The following is an 8,066-nucleotide window of genomic DNA, read 5'->3' as shown; positions in this document are numbered from 1 at the left end:
AGCAACCCTCTACCTTCATTCCTCCAATTGTCCTATGTTGAGTCTCGAGGAACCTGGTCTATTGATTCTCACACCACCATGCACACTTCAATCTCATGGGACACTGATAATTCCTCACAATAATGCTTAAATCGTCACTCTAACAATTGTTTCGAGTACAGTTGCAATCGTAACACTCAGGTTGCTTTGGTGGACATAATCAGCATAGTGTTTCCTACTCAAATGGTTCGTTTGGTTCGTTTGCTTCTCTTGTTACAGCTTATTCTCCATCATGGCAGTCATCTTAGTTTGTTCCTTAGAATCCCTAGGTTTGGACTCCCCCTCCTTGGGGCATACCTCTATATCCTTATCCCATATCTCAATGGGCTCGCCCTAGAGGCCCTTTGAAGCAAGCTGACATTCTGGGTCAGCATGCATCCCCAAGCCCACATTGGCATAACTTCCTCAGTACCCTTTGACATTGACATTACTACGTACACCATGTCCCTAACACCTCCTAACAACACATGGTACATGGACATCAGAGCCTCATTTGACTTAATGGCATCACAAGGTAATCAAACACTAATTTGAATCATTTAAATTGGATAATAATTGTTGGTAGTGGTCAAGGTATTCTAATTCAGGGTTCTGGTCACACAATCCTTCCTACATCAAATCACCATAAACCTCTCAACCCTAACCACGTCTTTCACACACCGCATGTTATAAAAAATTTAATTTATGTGCAATAACTTACTACTAATAATAACATATTTGTTTACTTCGACTCATTTGGCTTCTTTGTTGTTTATTTTAAGACTAGGATCCCTCTTAGGAGATGTGACAGTATTGAAGACCTTTATCCAGTCACTAGTCTCACTCCTTTTGTTGGTCTAGCTTTTGGTATCTGGCATAATTATCTTGGCCATCCCAGTTCTTTTGTTTTAGTGTCTCTATGTAGGAATAAGTTCATTGCCTCTGAACATTTGTATTCAAAAACTATTTATAACTCATGTGTGTTTGGCAAACATGTTAAGTTGTCTTTTGTGTCGTCCAATAATGTTGCTTTCATGTCTTTTGATATTTTACAAAATGATCTTTGGACATCACTTGTTTTAAGTTCCTCTAGCCATTGCTATTATATTTTGTATTTGGATTATTACTTTAATTTCAAGTGGACTTTTCCTTTAGGTACTAAATCTCAAGTCTTTGAAAGGTTCACATCTCTCATTAATCAAATTTAAACATAATTTTTATGAAAGGTTAAATGACTTCAATGTGATAATGAATGTAAGTACAACAATGCATTATTTCACCGATTTTGTGATGATAATGGTCTTCTTTTCTGGTTCTCTTTCCTTTATACTTCTTCTCAAGATGGCAAAGCATAATGTAGAGTTTGAACCATTAACATGGTTCACACTCTCCTCACATATTTGTTTATTCCTCCTTCATTTTAGCATCACACCCTTCAAATGGTCACTTATCTCCTTAATATACTTCCTCAGAAGGCCTTGTCTAATTGATATCCCAGTTAACTTATGTATCATTGTGATCCCTCATATACGCATTTGTGAGTCTTTGGTTGTCTTTATTATCCTTTGTTCCTTTCTTCTACCATTAACAAACTATAGCCACGATCGACTATGTGTTTTATTAGGTTATCCCCTTAATCATAGAGGTTACAAATGTTTTTTACTTGTTCCAAAAAAAGGTAATAATACCATGGTATTTCAGTTTTTAAGAAACATAATTTCTTTTTGCCTATATGTCTTCCTCCCTTATATTTATTTATGACAGTTTCATTGGTGACATGCAACCTTCCCTTGTATGATCCAACCCTAACCTGAAGCCTTTACCTAACCCACAACCTACAAGATTACGCTTCCCTTCATCCAACACATCAACCTACATGACCAGTCTATGTACCTCTCTTAAGATAAATTTGTCATGCCTCCCGAAACCTACCTCCCACCTACAAATCGCTTCTCCTACTAGGATCATGGACACCATTAACATTATCGATGTTACCTATTTAAGAAAAGTCACTGAAAATAAAAATTATTTAAATGATTAAACCTTTTATTTATTATTAAAATAATTGAAGGTCGGTCCCTGATTGCTTTTGACGAGTATCATCGGTCACAAAACGAGTCCATGTGTCGTCCATTGCAATTTATTTCTCTTAGACTTAATTCATTGTTTGTATTGATTTTGGTTAAAAAAATTTAAATTGATTTTTATTTTAGAAAAAATTTCAGTTACGTTTTAATTGTGAAAAATTGTTTGAATCAGATTATTTAAATAAATTTATTAACATAGCAGCGTGTTACGTTTTAATAGGTAACTTTTTTTATTTTTTTATTTTAAAAGAAATTATTGTGATGTGTTAGATTTATAATGTAACACTAACTATTATTATTGACACATCAATATTTGTTACATATTTATATAAAATGTTATTATTTTGATTTCAACTTAATTTATATATATATATATATATATATATATATANATATATATATATATATATATATATATATATATATATATATATATATATATATATATATATATATATATATATATATATATATTTGATTCAATTTAGTTTTAAGTTTTTTAAAATAAAATAATATTGTTCTTTTCAACTAAATTTATTATTTATATAAATATTATACTCATACTTTTATTAAAAATAACATTTTAACATATTACATTATATTATTATATTTATATTAATTTATGTTTTTGTTAATCATAATTTTTATCATTAAATTTTAATATAAATTTAATATAATATTTAGACAGAGGAAATTAAATTTATTATTCGTATAAATTATATTAATTAATTTATTCTTATAGAAAATATGGATTAATTATGTATTGATTTCAAATACTTATTTTTTTGAAAATGAATATTTATATTTAATTAATTTTAATCTTATAAAAATCATGAATTAACAAAATATGAATTAATAAGATGTATTAATATAATAGGTTAAAAGATAATTTTTAATAAAAATATCACTAAAAAATTTACATAAATAATAAATTTGGTCGAAAAGAAACAATATTATTCTATTTTAAGAAAAATTAAAATTAAATTAAATAAAAAATACACTTAATAATAATAAATGACATTGTCCTACATGTGGTATACATAATGCCATATGTCAAAACATAGATATGACATGTGGTAATAAAAAATTTAAAAAAAAAATCAAAAAAAATCATAAGTCGTTGAGTTATTAATAATTTTTTAAAAAAAGAATCTAATTGAGATATATTTTAAAAATTAAGACGGTAATTAAAGCTTTTTCAAAATCAAATACGAAAATTTGTAACTTAAAACTAAATAATTAAGTATGATGAGATAGAATATGTTCACTCATCATTTTTATTTAACTTTTATTATCTCTTCTTTCTTTTCTGAAAAATTATTAAGAGTGACATAGTGTTTTTATTAGTTATTAAAAAAACACATTTACATGTAAATGTCAATTATCTTTAAACAAACACATGATATTGTCCAGTCATAGCATTCTCATAATCACATTTCACAACAGATATCTGACATGTAATAATAAAAAAATTTGAAAAAAAAATAAAAAATTACTTACACATTATATATAATTAATGTTATTAGTAGTTTTTTTTAAAAGAATCTAATTGAAATATTTTTAAAAAAAAAAATTAAGACGGTAATTGAAGCATTTTAAAAATGAAATACTTACTTGAAATTTTCTAACTAAAAACTAAAGAAATAATTAAGTATGATAAGATCACGAGAAAATATGTTCACTTATCATTATTATTTAACTTAACAACCTTTGCCGATTAACGTAATAGTTTTAGAAGGAAAAGGATGTACGGAAGACAAAATATATAGCGCAATCATATGAAAAAGGACACATAGGTAGAAGAGGATACGTGAGATCTTAGATATCTTCCACAAGACAAAGGAATATATAAAATATGATATTGATATATTATTAAGTAGAAAGAAGGTCGACTCCCACTCTACAATAATGCTAAATGCCGGCAAACACCACTGTGATGTGGATGATAGTAACTTCCACTTTGGCATTATATTATTTTCTAACTCAATCCAAATATATTTCTCTCCTTTTTATCACTTTGAAAACCACAAAACATTTACTTAGAAGTATAATATTCAAATTCTAACTAATAAATAAAATAAAACTTTATAAGATTGATAAGACAAAACAAATTATCTTAAACTATAAATTTATGATAATAATAGTTATAAAAAAAAATAACTATAGTAATAAAATATATGTAAACCAATTAAAGAAAACTATTAGAAAATCATGAAAAAAATACTTTGTAGCATCAAATTTTTCCACTCCTATTTCTCATTTATTCACACCAAGAAGTTAACGTGTAAAATAGTTTTCATAAACAATTAAATCACAATAGGTAAAATTTAAAATAAATTAAATACAATAAATCATATAGATACATATAAATTGTTAATACTAAACTTATCTGGATACATGTCTTTGAATTTGGGCTGTACTGTAAGAGTGTACTTGTAGTAGTATTTATACGATGTAGAGTTCTAAATAGAGGGGTTATCACCCTACTAAACACAAGGTTATTTCACTTGGTGTCTAAGACCAAATTAATGTCCAGTGACTAAAACCTCCTATCATTCTCTTTATATGAATTGAATGGTTTGTAGAATATCAAGATACTTCCATATTGAACTCTCAATGTCATTACATACAGAAGCATATCACCATACGTCCACAAAATATCATCACCTCAATAAATTATCATAATACTCATACACATACATAAAATTCATTTTAAATTTTTGTCAAACAATCAAAGAATACAAACAGATTCACACATACACATTATTGCTCAGAAGTGGCGTTTAGTGTTAAACTTCTCGCAAAAGGTGGAGCTCAATGCCAGTTACGGTGCTTAGTGTCATTCGCAATAGGTCACGCTCATTGACACTTTCTGGTGTTCAACGCCTTAGAGTTAATAAGCTTCAGACTTACAATACAAGGATGACGCTTAACGGCACCCTAACATTACTCAATGTTAAACCATTCATAAAAATGGCGAGCAGTGACACCCTAACTTTGTTCAACGCTTTAATATTCGCAATATACAATGTTCATCAGTTCAAAACTAATACTCAATGGTCTGAAGCTAAAATGTTACCAAACATGCTAAGTGAACTAGATGTCACCACTCAGTGCTATATTAGAAAATAGCATATACAAATTTTGTGATTTGTGAAAATGAAACTTATTCAAATGGCAATTCGATATTTCCTTCTTAATAGTTGGTTTAAAAACAGTTTTTAATATCCAATTACATACCAATTAGCTTAATTGATTACATTCTCAGTTCCCAATTCAACACAATTTCAATCAACCCCAACACTATATCAAACATCCATCACAAATAAAATTCAACAATTATATTATACCATTCAATAAGAATATTACACATCTCAAAATCATCAATAACTTAAAATTATTGCAATTAGTTTCTAATATTAGAGATAATATGATACATTTACGTCAATAGGAACTCATTTAACTTGATATATTTAATTTATAAAATCAAAGGACACGATAGCCTAACTTTTTGTTCTGTTCCTTGAACCTTTCTTATTAGCGAACAAGAAATCGGCATCATAACATAAATTTCTACGCATTTATACCTAAAGTTGTCATATACAATTTATATTTCGTAAACTGTTTTTAACCTAATATTCTCCTCAAACTTTGTTATGGTATATTTCCTGTTATCAAATCAATTCTTTTTATCGAGTACTTTCCATTCATATATTACAAGTGAAATAGTACTCAATTTATATCATACACAACACCTTTTCTTTGTAATAAGTTATCTGTATTTAAATAACGTTTTTATTATACTTTTGTTTTATTTTGAGTTTATTTTCACTTCAAATAGTTGTTATTATACAATAAAAAGCAAACCCAAGAGTATGGCCATTGATACCAAAGAAAGAAGAAAAAACAAAGTTTACAAATAAAAATATAGTTATTTAATTACCACAGAGGATAATAATAAACAATAGAAATAAAATAGTTTGGACAAGTGATAATAGACAAATGGAGAATCAATGGTTGTACTTACAGTTAAAGTGCTATAAAATTCCTTTAATTGTCTAATTGTTCTGTCTGTCCTATACTTGAAGATAGATTCTTTTTAAGAAGAGGATGATCATTTCCCTTAACCAGATATTGCTATTATTTAATTTGTATACTTTTTCTTAATCAGATATTATTTTTATTTTGTCATTTTCAATAAATCAATATATTATATCAATGGCATGATATATTAATATATAAATATGTTTCCGTTTTCCTATCAACATTTTTTAAGTATTTTAATATTTTCTTTCTTTTAAATTAGATTTTTAATAAATTCAATTTTTTTAGTTGAGTCTTATTTATTATCTTTCTCAAATTTACAACTTGTGTATTTGTAGTTATATATTCAATTTCTTCTATTATATATTTTAATCAAATATATCACCGTATGATAAAAAAAAAAAACATATAGGTTCTTAAAATACAAAGTATTAAGTGACAAAATAATATTTAAAAATTTAGACAAAAGTAAATATAAATTAATACTTTTTTCATGTATTTTAACAAAAAAAAAAATAATAGTTTATTAAATATTTTAAAAAAATAAATACTTAAAACAAAAGTTAGTAAAAAAAACCTGAAACCTGTATTAATTTTCTATACTAATAACTTGTTTATATTATATCATTTATATTATATGCGGTACATAAAATTTTTGGGGAAGTTGAGGGATGATGGTATTTCATTTACATAATTAAAAAAGATACTTTTAAATAAATTCTCATAGTTGATGGAGATACACTTGAATTTAGACTTTTTAAGGAAAGTTTCTATCTATATTTTCATCGTGGTAGATGACACATTATTTAAAAAAAAGTTGTTTATTTTTTAATCATTTCAAGTAAACCAAAGTTTAACCTTTGGAACGATTGCAAGATATTAAACAATATATACAGAGACTATCTTTATCATGTAATTATCATTATCTTAATATTTGTCTTTCACATTGTAACGTGATAAGTTGAATTTTGGTATTTATTCAGTCATTAAAATTACTATATAATATGCAATTATTTTATTAGGATACGTATGTATTTATATTTTATACTGATTGATCTAAATATCTTTTTCATTTTATGGATTGAGTTAGTTAGGTAGTCTATTTTTCTTTTAAAAGCATATCTTTTAATAAAGAAAAATTAAGTAAATGAAGTTTTTATCCATTCACTAATTGATTATCGTTAAATTTATTAACTAATTAACATAGTTGACAATGGAGAAAAAAAAATAGAGCCAAAAATAGCATGACAAGTATTGCTTCAGCAAAATTCCACATTACTACTATGGAGAAACAGAGCAATCCTCCGAGCAAAAATGGTCAGAAAGAAGCAGAGACCCGTGACTCATGGCATAAATAAAAAATATATATTCTAATTTTATTTTCAAACATTTCTATTATATTATTATTTTCACTATTTATTTACAAATTATTAAAACGAAAAATAAAGTCAAAACAAAACGATACATTTTTCTTTGAAAATCAAATTCATATTTTGATTGGCTTAGTGCATATATTTTATCACTAAATATTTAATTTCACAAATTTTATTGTTTTTATTTTTCAAATTTTATCATCAAAGTATGGGTGTTGATCCCTCCACCTCCCCCAAGTGGTACCTGTACCTCTCCACTATTTTAATTTATTTCAAAAATATTCTACATCTCCTCACTATTTTCTTTTATTCCAAAAATACCTTACACGTCTCCTATCCTTAACCATCTTTCTCTTTCTCTCTACATTAATGGAGCATTTACATGACTCATTAATGGACCATTTACATGACTCAAATTTGAACTTGTGATATATATTTTCTTAAATAAGTTTGATTGAATCTGATTTTTGTTGTTGAATATATTTTTTTCTTTTCAAATTACTTAATAAATGGTAAAATTTTGTTCTAAATTTTTAGAAAAATG

The sequence above is a fragment of the Vigna radiata genome, chromosome 7 (assembly GCF_000741045.1).
Source record: "Vigna radiata var. radiata cultivar VC1973A chromosome 7, Vradiata_ver6, whole genome shotgun sequence".
NCBI classification, from domain to species: domain Eukaryota; kingdom Viridiplantae; phylum Streptophyta; class Magnoliopsida; order Fabales; family Fabaceae; genus Vigna; species Vigna radiata.
The sequence above is the reverse complement of the archived record's forward strand: the minus strand, read 5'-3'. Positions refer to the sequence as shown.